This window comes from Acomys minous, assembly GCF_964271855.1.
Source record: "Acomys minous genome assembly, chromosome: 7".
Lineage (NCBI taxonomy): Eukaryota > Metazoa > Chordata > Mammalia > Rodentia > Muridae > Acomys > Acomys minous.
The window spans coordinates 45889190-45902176 of record NC_140488.1 but is presented as its reverse complement, the minus strand read 5'-3'; the positions used below and the strand labels follow the sequence as shown (position 1 = coordinate 45902176).

General features: G+C 38.6%; 1 protein-coding gene across 1 annotated transcript in view; it reads left to right on the top strand.

Moving 5' to 3' along the window:
* Positions 1–6394: 6394 nt before the first annotated feature.
* Positions 6395–12987, top strand: part of PWWP3B (PWWP domain containing 3B) — a 28097-nt gene continuing 21504 nt past the window's right edge. Inside the window, exons 1-3 of the mRNA XM_084788779.1 lie at positions 6395–6628; positions 7742–7811; positions 9914–10031. The gene's annotated coding sequence lies outside the window, so the exon portion shown is untranslated. The remainder of the gene's footprint in view (positions 6629–7741; positions 7812–9913; positions 10032–12987) is intronic.

The following is a 12987-nucleotide window of genomic DNA, read 5'->3' as shown; positions in this document are numbered from 1 at the left end:
GTGAGTGCAATAGTTTGAGCAGACCCCCTGGTCCCCAATCCACCCATCATGATGTTCTTCTTGTAGGTTTTTAGGGCCTTCTGGGTCCTTCTATTTCCCCATCTCCTATATTTCTCTTACCTAGAGTCTCAGTAGGATGTCCTCACATCTATCTCAATCTCCTGGTAAGTGAAGACTTTCTTTAGTCATCAGAGAAATGCAAATCAAAACGACTCTGAGATTCCATCTTACACCCATTAGAATAGCTAAGATCAAAGATTCAAGTGACACCACATGCTGGCAAGGATGTGAAGAAAGAGAAACATTCCTTCGTTGCTGGTGGGAGTGCAAACTTGTACAACCACTTTGGAAATATATCCAGCACATTCTCAGAAAACTGGGATTAGGGATTCTTCAAGACCCAGCTATTCCACTCCTTGGAATATACCCAGAAAATGCTCCACCACACAACAAGGACATATGCTCAACCATGTTCATAGCAGCCTTATTCATAATAGCCAGAACCTGGAAACATCCTAAATGCTCCTCAGTTGAAGAATGGATAAAGAAACTGTGGTACATTTACACTATGGAATACTACTCAGCTATTAAAAACAAGGAGATCCCAAATTTTGTGGACAAATGGATGGGACTAGAAATGATCATAATGAGTGAGTTAACCCAGAAGCAGAAAGACTCACATGGTATATACTCACTTATAATTGGGCACTAGCCCAAAAGGCATGTCCCACGAAAGTCTTCACTTACCAGGAGATTGGGATATATGTGAGGACAGCCTTTGCATTAAAAAAAAAAAAAGATGTATTTATTTATTATGTATGTATAGTGTTCTGCCTGCATGTACACCTGTAGGCCAGAAGAGGGCATCAGATCTCATTACACATGGTTGTAATCCACCATGTGGTTGCTGGGAATTGAACTCAGGACCTCTGGAAGTGCAGCCAGTGCTCCTAACCACTGAGCCATCTTTCCAGCCCTCCTTTTTTTTTCAGGAAGTAGTATCTATTGACTTCCTTGCATGTATTAAATACAGCATTTATTAAAAGAGACAGTTCCATTTCTTATATAACTATTGTATAAGAGTAAAATCAGACATCAAATAAAATTGCAATAGAGTGGAATAAATGACACCAGATGGCCCATAGCCTGACAAAGGATTTATTACCCAGAATATATAAAGAACTTCTACTGGGTGTGGTGGTGCATGCCTGTAATCCCAACACTCAGGGAAGCAGAGGCAGACGGATCTCTGTGAGTTTGAGGGCAGCCTGGTCTACAAAGTGAGTGCAGGACAGCCAGGGCTACACAGAGAAACCCTGTCTCAAACAAACAAACAAAAACAAATAAACAAAAGCAACAAACAACAAAACTCCTACACGTGAACCAATAGAATCACTGGCAAATAAACCAATGGCTAACTTTTTAAAATGTAAAGAAAAATGGGCAGTAAGCAAAGGCAAGTATGCACCTGCCTCTCTCATTTGTAAGCAGGGAATTGCAGATTAAAACCCTGCATTGCCATTTCACACCCATCAGCTTGGCAACAATTTTAAAGTTTGACATTAGCAAGTGTTGAGGATGTGGAACATGTGGGGACTGTCACATAACACAAGCAACTGTGGCTTAGCATGATGTATTTGAAAACCCATTGGGCCATCCTCAGCAATGCGGCCCATCTCTATGTCCTGAGTCCAGCAACTCCACACGTGAGTACCTACCCTGAAGTTTACGTTCATACGAGGGAATGGGCTTCGTTATTTTTTAAAGATCTCTAGTGTTCCATTTATTTTTCCTTTTATTGAAAATAGATATTTTTTCTCATATAATACATCCTAATTATAGGATTATATGTCCTATGATATACACCCTACCTCGAGTCCTCCTAGTTCCTTCCCACCTTCCCCCGTCTAGATCTACCCCATTTCTGTCTCTCATTAGCAAGCAAACAGGCTTCCAATTTAATTAATACAATATAAACTACCATGACAGAACAGGACAAGACAAACATATAGAAGGAAAAGAGATGAAGAAAAGGCACACAAACCACATATAGACATGGATACCCACATATGCAGCCTTTCTAAGCCAGGTTATTGGTTCACATTTATAATCCCAGCGTTTTAGAACCTCAGTTAAGAGGATTGCTGTGATGTGTAAACTAGCCTGTGCTACATAGTATTTTCCAAGGTAGCCTAGGTTAGATAGAAAAGCATATATAGGTACATATGATAATGTATATAGTAACAGCAAATAAGTCTGATTTCATGTATTGTTTTGAATATTTTTAACTCTTAAGGTTGGTATGACATCTACACGTATTTTATTAATAAATGAACTAAGGCATATGAGAATTAAGTATTCATTTAAAACTGTACAATGAAAAACTGGTAGAGCTGAGAAACAAATTTGTGTTGGTTAAAATGTTTGTTGCATTTACAATTCTCAAATATGTAACCTTCTTCTCGTATGATTCACTGGCAACATAAAAAAGTAATGGATAATCTCATATATACTTAGTCATCATTATTAAGTTTTCTATTCCCCTGAAATTTTATATTTAAATTTTTTCTTATATTAAAATTCACTAATGTGAGAAAATTTTGATTCTGGATTTTGATGGGCTGATAATAGCATGATAGCTGAGGGGTTTAGTCTGTATCTTAATATTTAGTTAATTGAGCCATACAATATTCTTTCCATAGAATTTGGGGTAATTACTTGAATTTCACACAACTTAAAGAGTAAGATATCTTGATTCTCCAGGATTCTTGAGAGCTAGAATAAAAAGAAAAACGGGAAAGGGGAAGTTCTAAGATAAAAGCTTGTTCTCAAACGTCAGTGTAGAGATATCACATACAAAATGCAGAACGTTCCAGGAGGCTTCGTCAGCACGGCAAGGTTATCGCTCCTTTCATTCGGCTCTCCCTTCGTCTCAAGTAACTAATTCTTCTTCCATTTATCTTGAAATTCACAAAGGACTCCACTGCAATAGTCTGGGAAAATCTATATTTCAGAAACTTTGTTTAATCCGTTTCGTTGTAATTCTAAGTCTCCTTTATGTCTTTTTTTTTTCCAGAATGCCAGCCTTTGTCCTGCAGACTGTGACAGGTACCTCAAAACCATGCAGGTTCATGCCAGATAGACATGTACACATTCCCTTCTAAAAGTGACTAAGTATGAGAGAAAGGATGAGAATTGACTGCCTTGTTGGATATAAGACAAAAACATATGGGTCTAGCCATGACCTTTTATTAAGTGACTAGGCAATAAGTGTCAAAATTAAACCTCAGAACATTTTATGGGTTCCGCTAACAAATCTCTAAGGAGTTTAAAGATATTCCCCTAAGGTGTAGTCATAATTATAATTATCAAAGAATAATATTCCCTTAAAATGAAATCTTAGATGTCTATTTGCAAAATTTAGTGTAACCTTCTGTTCTGAATAAGAATGTGTTTTTAATCTATCCTAACAAATATAGCCAGACACTGAAATATATACATATATACTATATATGTATATATGATACACACACACACATATATGCATATAGATATACCAATAACCCTTTAGCTATACAAAATTAATCTAGGACAAAGTGATTTTCTCTTTTTGATTTGATCTTTTCCTATAACATATAGAAAAACAGATAGGAGCACTTTAATAATTTGAACAGTAAACTCAGTATATAGAAAATTTAGATTTTTCTTTTTGTGATAATAATCTCAATCCTTACAAATGCAGGAGAATACAAGTGAGAAGGCAGATGTGGACTGTAAGGCTTATGTTTTCACACATTTATTTTGCACCATTCTAAAGAATTTTGACACTCATCCTCAAATAATTTGACTTCTATCAAGCATACAATTTTATAAGAAAGAGTAGTAATATTTTATTATATAAATTTAAACAGTTGTAAATTGAGATTTATAAAAAAAAACAATTAAGAGAAAAGAATCTCAGAGTGTTTATTCCCTATGCTCTCTATATGATGGTTTTATGTACTTTCTGGAAGTGCAAGAGCCTTAGTGGAGGCTACTTCTTCACTGTCATATACAAATGTCCTTTGTCTTCTCAACTCTTTAACCTCTTTTTCGTTTACCTACCTCTGAGATTTTTGCCTTTGGCAATGGCATCAAACCATTTTCAGAAATGTTAGTCTTAGTTTAGGTGACGCCTGTCACCATTGTGTGAACCTGACGTTTTTTTCCTTACCAATATTTGTGCTTGCGGTATTAAATATTCTGCCACGTTTGCTTAGTTTTTAAAACACCTTTTATTTAAAAGAAAAATTTCAACAACAGCTTTAAAACAAGGCGACTCTTTAGAAGAGAACCCCTTTGTTCTAAATAGTAGGTCTTCTTCAAGGTCTTGTGATTTTCAAAAACAAAGTTTATCAGTTCTCTGCTCTCAGTCAACAATGCTTCTTAGCATCGTGTCCTTGATACACATTTGGAGGAATACTTTGACAATTTTCCAGATTCCGACAAATGGAAACCATTTCTTAAAATGTATTATGCTTCTATTTATTTATTTTGGGGTCGAGGAAAAGGATGTCACTTTATGCATGTGGAGGTCAGAGGATAACTTGCAGGAATCAGTTCTCTCCTTTCATGATGTGGATCTTGGGGCAGAGGCAGGAGGATGGATGTGAGTTCCAGGCAAGGCTGATCTACAAAGGAAGTCCAGGACAGCCAAGGTTACACAGAGAAACCCTGTCTGGAAAAACCACAGAGAGAGAGAGAGAGAGAGAGAGAGAGAGAGAGAGAGAGAGAGAGAGAGAGAGAGCGAGCGCAAGACTAAAAACAAAACATAACAAAAAACCAAACCAAAACCCAGAAATGTAAAAAAAAGAGCATGAGAGTATTTTTGTTTATTTGATGATTTGCATTAAAAAGCATATCTCTGCTTCTGGGTAATTGTTGAATTTGGCTTCCTATGTTCTTACTATTTCTGTTTGTTCTTTTGAAAGTGTTTCTCTGTGTAGCCATGGTGGGCCTCCCTAGTGAAATGACTGATTACAAAATATATACCTCCATGCCTCAGGGAGTCTTATTACTTTTTTATATTTTTACTGAAAATACATTTTTCATATAATATATTCTGATCACAGTTTGGTCTCTCCCAACTCCTCTCAGACCCTCTCCAACTCCCCACCCAGCCAACTCTATGCTCTTTTTTTTTTCTCTCTCCCTTTAGAGAAAAATAAAAGGCTTTTATCCCTACTGACTAGTATTATTGTTGATGGGTAAATTTCTTTCTAATTTCAGTATAATCAAACATGGAGAAATTTTTTATAGAAATTACCCAATTAGCTAATGGAGTCACCTGTAAACTCAATCTCAAACTGTTATACAAGAGAAAAATGAGAGCGGGAGGAAAGAGAAGGACAGAGGAAGAGGGAGAAGGGGAAGAGAAAGAACTGCAAGAGGTGGCCATTGAAACATCAACGGAAAAACGAACAAACAAAAACACTGTAAGGGGGCAGAGCGGGCAGCTGGATTTGGTGGCGCAGGACTCTGGGAGGCAGAAGCAGAGGCAGGTGGACCTCTGTGAGTGCCTGGTCAGCCTGGACTACATGTGAGTCCAGGACAGCCAAGGCTACAGAGGGAAGCCCTGTCTCAAAAAACCAAAAACCAAAAACCAAGATCCCAACTCCGCTCCCCGCAACAAAAACCAACCAACCAACCAGACAAAAAGCACCATAAGGACTATTTCAACCACATCTTTTTTGTTTTTGTTTATTTTTGTTTTTAGAGACAGGGTTTCTCTGTGTAGCCTTGGCTGTCCTAGACTCACTTTGTAGACCAGGTTGGCCTCGAACTCACAAAGACCTGCCTGCCTCTGCCTCGCCAGTACTGGGATTAAAGGCGCATGCGCCACTGCTGCCCTGTTTTTTTTTTTTTGGTTTTTCGAGACAGAGTCTCTCTGTGTAGCCTTGGCTGTCCTGGACTCACTTTGTAGACCAGGCTGGCCTCGAACTCACAGCGATCCGCCTGCCTCTGCCTCCCGAGTGCTGGGATTAAAGGCGTGCGCCACCACGCCCGGCACACTGCTGCCCTGTTAAGCGTCGTCTTTATTATGTGCAAAAAATAACGGCTGCCTCTTTATCTTTTTTCTTTTTTCTCCTTCAGGAGTCACTGAATCCTGGCCCACACTTTACAAAGTTCTTTAAAAGAACATTTTCTTCCCTTGAGGTGTACATTGGTTTTACTTGAGTCCTTTCATTCCCAGTGTGGAGCAACCTCCACTTGTCCCGCCCCCGCCATCAAGGAAAGGGGCGGAGCATCCTTGAGGGGGCGGGGCGGAAGGCGGAACTCCTGGAAGCTGAGGGGGCGGAGCCGCTCTTATAGGGCTTCGGAGAGTCCCGCCCACCAGTTGCTGGCGGCTCTCGTCGGAGAGCGCGCGGAGCGGCCTGGTAGCGGCACGGCCTTGTGCCTCAGCGCGGCGTGGCGGAGCCTTGAGGCGCGGCGGAGCCTTGAGGCGCGGCGCGCGGCGAGGCGAGGCGAGGCGCGGCGCGGCGAGGCGAGGCGGGGCGGGGCGGCGGAGTGGCGGTTGAAGAGGCCACAGCCTTGGCTGTCGGCGAAGTCGGTGTTCTCGGCGATTCATAGAAGAATTGGAGTGTGAAAGGTGAGAAAAGTCGGGGCTGGCGGTTTAAAGTAAGGAAAAAAAGTACTGTTGGTTGGTGCCGTCGGTTGGTGCCGGTCGTTGTTGAGAGAAATGATAAGTGAGCTTTGTATTCCAGATTTTTTTTGGTAAAAGTCCAACAGGAGAGAGGTGCCGATCGTATTACACGTGAGAAAAATAATTTTTATGAGGTTATAAACACTAAATTTTGAATGGGTCATTAGATGGTTCAGTCAAAACGATGTGTTGGCGATGGTAAATGTTTAGAAAAATATCTTGAAAAATTAATCTTTATTTTGAAAAAATGTTTTGATGTCATAAATGAAAATATAAAATGTTCGGAATGCTGGCTTTCATTTTACTTTCTATATGGTGATTGTATTTCCCACAGATACTAACGTTTTGGTGAATTCTGTATACTAGTATATAGCAAAGTATAATTTGTAGACTCAAGTGCCGCAGCTAGCTGGAAATTTGATTATTTGTCAAGGCATAGATAGTGGTATTTTTAAAAAATGTATTTTTAAATAATATGCCAAAGATGACCTTTCTCTACATCTCTACTTATATATCAAGAGATGAGTCCTGAATGATATTAAAATATAAAAAGTAAGAGTGAGGCATGGGGGTGGCAAAAGCCTGGAATCCCAGTACTTGGGAGGACCAGACAGGATAACCAGGAGTTAAAAGCCAGCTTCTGAAGCTTAGTGGAGGCTATAACAGGCCTTTATGAAAACCAAAACCTAAGAGATCATAAAAACAAGAAACAAATATCATTATAGTAAACAGAATAAATAATGCATCTAATAACAAGGACGTCTATTAAAGAACATCAAAGGGAATTTCCATGTTCCACTGAGCATGTAGTACCTACATCAGCATAAACTAAAATTTAAACGGGGGAGGGGGGCTGTTTGTGAGCTATATATGAGGACTGAATAAATGTAATTTCAAGAAGTGCATTCAAGTGTACATGTGATGAAATAATAAATTCAAAGTAGTAAATATCTTGGGTGGTGGTGTAGTAAAGATGTGGGGGCTTTGTTTTAGAATTTATGTACTTTTGCACTCAGAAATAAAAATGGAGCTGAAAAGGAATAATTTGTTTTGTTACAGGTGCTTGAGCAGATGCCCACACACATTCCATTGTCCTAAGTGCAGCTGGATTTTCCTGTGGATCTAGAAGGCTGGTTACCCAACTACTTGTGTTTTCTTAAAATTCACCTAGTTCACGTTAGAGTTCAGACTCTTGTTCAAAGAGAAGATATTTATGTACTCTTGAGAAAGCATTTAGAAAATGTGGAGCAGTATGTAGGAGACAATATGCAGGCTAGCAAAACCATATCATTGAATACTATTTAGTTGTAAAAAAGAATAAAGTAGCGATGGAATGGCCAGATGGCTCAGTGGGGTAATGCACTTGCTATTCAGGGGTAGTGACCAGAGTCTCTAGAATCCATGTTAAGATGGAAGCAGAGGAAGGACTCTACAGAGTTCCTCTGACCCCTACATGCATGGCAGGGCATGCATATTGCTACCCCTCAACCTGATACATGCACACACACACACAGAATAACAAAACGTAAAGAATGAAATAACTCTAAGAGAATAGGTTTAGTTTGTATTCTAAAACTAAGCAACTTCCAGAAACTTCTCAAATTGTTTATAAAAATGAAAATTGTACATTAGTAGAATAAGTGTAAGAGAAAAATGAATATGTAAATGGTAACTTTAAAAATGCTAATATGAGTGGAGTTGGAGAGAAAAATATTTCAAGTTAGGCATCTCTTCAGTTTAAAAATAGCATATTTGAGTTGTTTTGATTAAGAGAAAACTTAACATTTACAGATATGGAAAAATCTTTAAAATGGTTCACAAAATAATAATGTACAAATTATTGATATGGAAATATCAAGTACATTATTGAGGCATAAACAGTCTAATTTAAAAAACATTCAAATTGGGCCTGGAGAGATGGCTCAGAGGTTAAGAGCACTGGTTACTCTTCCAGAGGTCCTGAGTTCAATTCCCAGCAATCACATGGTGGCTCACAACCATCTATAATGTGATCTAGTGCCGCCTTCTGCAGATAAAGCACTCATATGCAATAAATAAAATAAAGAAAAAGAGTTTAAAATTGTATTTTAAAAACATTCCAATTACAAGTATATAAATGTGTAGTAATATATTTAGCAAACTAGCATATTTTGATTACTATTACATTGTAAATCCAAAATGATAGAAAATGAGCATTAGATATTTTATAGCCCAAATTCTAAAATGAGGAGTTGTTGTTGTTGGTTTTTTTTTTTTGTTGTTGTTGTTGGTTTTATTTTTAGTTTTTTTTTTTTGTTGTTTTTTGTTTTTTTTTTTTTTTTTTGAGACAGGGTTTCTCTGTATAACATCTCTAGCTGTCCTGAAACTCTGTCTGTAGACCAGGCTGACTTCGAACTCACAGAGGTCTTCCTGCCTCTGCCTCCCAAGTGCTGCAATTAAAAGCATGCACCACCACCACCCAGCTTTATTTTGGTTTTTTCATAACACACACAGACAGAGTCACACATATACAAACTGAGAGGGAGAGAGGGAGGGAGGGAGAGAGGGAGGGAGGGAGAGAGGGAGGGAGGGAGGAGAAGAAACTGTTAAGCTAAGAATGAGCAAATCTGGAAACTTGAGAAAACTGATTATTGCTCCCACTTTTTCCCAACTGATTATCTCCAGTTCTGCTTTTGGTCAAAAGATAGTGCTTACCAGGTTTCCTAAATGTTTTCCAGGCAATTATTTTTATAAAGCACAAGAACAAATGATAAATTCTATTTTGCTTTAGCATACTATAAGAATTTGCATAGGGTGTGGTAGAAAAATATCTGTTTTATATAACTAGAAAACTCCACACAAAGAGTAAGTGATGTGAGAGTTTACAAAGTACCAACCCCCCCAACAAAGAACCCAAGGTAGTTTTACAGAATTTGGATGATAGTACAAGGAAGGCAGTTGTTGGTTCCCTTCTTTGAGTCTGTACCACTTAATTTTCTGAATGGAGATTATTTCAGCATGAAACAAACACAGAACTGTCTTTAAAACATATTAACTTACATGCATAACAGGGAAAATCAGCACATCATGAGACTGGCAGGGCTGTGATTTTACCTCATTCCTATGCCTAGAGTTTGGGTAGGCAGGTTTATTTATTTATTTATTTATTTATTTACTTATTTTTTGCATTTTCTTTTCATTATGCTGATTCGATTTTCTGGATTCCTTTTGCCTGGCCTCTGTTAATACCAGCCTTACAAGTGACGTGGGGGAAATCTGCTTGTGCTACCACTTGTGACCAGAAAGGCTGGAGTGTGAATCCAAACAACTGGATCATAGTGTCAGACTGCCAAAGTGCATGTGACAGAGGGTAAGCCTCTTCTGATTTCATCAAACTTCTTACATTTAAAAAATTTTGAGATGGCAAAGATTCTTTTATTTATTTATTTTTTGATCCATAGCATTGTAAATTTAAAACTAGCTTTTGTACCAAAGTGGGTTTCAGTTGAATATTTGGGGTACACTTTATTTGGCTTCCTTTTCTGAAGCCAGAGGAAGTGGAATTAAATGCCACAGTTTTGAGAAAGACCTTGTTTTAAGTAGAAGCCATGCTACTGGCTGTCCAGAATTGGCCTATGAACGGGACTGTCAAGTCCTTGAGAACTGATCTAGGTTGTCATCACCACATACCACACAGCACAGTCACTAAGGTTTCTTAGGATCTGCTTAAAGACCCCCAAGGCTTTCCTTAGGAAGAAATCTGGGTGCTTTCTTGAACAGTAGTCATAGTGCTCTGATGCACTCACATCTTTCCTGGCAACCATCACCCATCTCTGACTCCAAAGTTTATGCTGTGTTGTTGAAACTGAGTCCTCTGTCTTTTGTCCACGAGATTTTCTTTCAATTAATCCTAGGTAAACAGGGCCACAGTAGCAGCTCAGAAACCTTTAAAACCCCGCATTCCTCAGTACAGCCCAGAGAAGTCCAAAAGTCTCCAGCCATCCAGGAACACAGATACTGTCTCCGACACTGCCAAAGAACCCTCCTGCGCAAGTCTTTCTTCTTTTACAGCCGGCAACAAAATAAAGATAGGGTATCTGGTTTGTGTTATCTTAGTATTTCTCTGGTTTTGTCTACCCCATCTTCGGTCTGATTCTGTTTGCTTTTCTGACCTGCACCTTGTCTCCCCTCCCATTGTCTAGCTACCTTCCCGGTTGTCAAAGTAAGCTTTTTATCTAGTCCCCTTTCTTTGGGGCTGTGTTTTAATCTAACCCAGTTATCTCTCACTGAAAATATTTTCTTCAAGCTACCTCGTGAATTTTCAGGGGAATGGAGAGAGGCTAATAGAAAAGAAGAACCATTGTGTTGTCTCTTTCACCTAGCAGAAGGCTTCTTGGAAAATACTGCAGGGGTCTGCTTTTGTTTTTTTTTTTTTTTTTGTTTGTTTGTTTTTTATCACATCATGAATTTGTAGTTTTACTATTTGATATTGTACAACCTAGGCTAACATTAGAAATCCACGTGCTGCATTCATCTTTGTTAAATAGGCTGTCCTGTCCGGGATGTAGAGATGACAACCTAGATTTTTGTGAAAAGAGGTAATAAAGGTTTCGAACCCACAACTATCTATCTAACTTCCGGTTTGAAAAATAGAGATGGCTCAATGGTTAAGAGCACTGTCTGCTCTTCCAGAGATCCTGAGTTCAATTCTCAGCAAGCACATGGTAGCTCACAACCATCTATAAGATCTGATGCTCTTTCCTAGCAAGCAGGTGTACATGCAGATAGAGCACTCATATAAATAAAATAAATAAAACCATAAAAAAAAAGAATCTTAGAAAAATAGAACCTTAATGCCCTGACTGTTGCATTATAAATTCTAACATGTATCCTATCAACAGAGACCCATACCTCACCAACAAACCCTGGATGTCCCTTTCGGAGTGGTTAGAGATTCATTTTGACCTTGCCTGACTCTTCTGCTTAAAATCTCTGAAAGAATGATGGCTGGTTTCTGTAGAATTCCTAATGCAAGCTGGTTTTTTTTTTCTTTCCATTTGTTTATTGCAGGAAGAGCTTCGCTAACAGTCCAGCTCTGTTTCTCTATTCTTGGTTGTGAAAAATGAGCAGATTATTCATGTTACCTGTTCACTGTGTTAACTGATTGAATTGTTTAACATCTTATAATTTTTGCTTTTAGACTTAGTATAACATTATCTCAAGAGATGTAAACCTTAGAATTGTTATCCACAGGCAGTGTGTAGGATACAGCTCCCCCTAGGAACTAATATGTCAGTAGTCGAAGAAAAAATTCTAAATTTCAGTCTTAATTTCTTGGGTGCTTTTGAATTAAAAAAAAAAAGTTTAACAAAGGACGACAGTGATACAGCTTTCCCATATGGATCTGGCTGTTAAAACCATAAGAGTCCAGAAGAAAGGATGGCTAATCATTAATAAAGTGGAGGGACTTGGGCACTTCACTGCATTAGAACATGACAGTGCCATCACAGGAACTGACCACCAAGCTTCAGCAGCAGAGAAGGACTTGCCAGAAGGTTAGGGGGATACAAACATGCTGATTATGGCCAGCAGAAAGAAACAGTACAGCAAAAAATGTGAAGAGGGGAAGAGTATGTGGAGAAGAGTAGGAAATGCTATGCATGGCATCAGCTTGCCAGTGTGTCAACCACCAGGGCTGCCGTGCTGAACTGCACTCAGTTTTGGATTACAGTCACTGATTTCTACTCCATCTGGGAGTAAATAACATCACCCATCATTATAGCAATCTGGCAAGATTCTAAGCCCCAGAGGCAATGAATGCTGATAGGGAGAGGGTATAAAATTTAGGCAGACAGACTTTTTTTTTTTTTTTTTGTCCCTTTCCCAGGTTGTAGCAGGCAGGAATGAGTTTTTGAGATTTGATTTTCTATATATATTCTTTGCTACTTTTCAGCCACACTGAGCTTTAAACAGTGAAGTCTTAGTGTTAGTTACATTTACATCTCTTTGATTCTCCAAGTAGGTGGATATCTTTTGTACGTTGCTCTGGTTTCATTTTGAACATTTGGGTTTTAAGGAATTCCAGTAAAAATTACTTCCCTTTCTCCACTGAATAAATTGATATAAAATGGAGTTGTACTGGGAAGCCAAAGTGTAAGCTTTAGTACAATGGTATGTTAAAGAACACTGATAATTGTAAAACTCAAGTGGACTTTATAACAGAGCAACAAATTTAACTATGTACTGCCAAACAGGTTTGAGGCTTGTAGCAGTAATTACATGAACAGAGGTATTTAGAGTTGCTCTGCTTGAGCCTGCTTACAAGG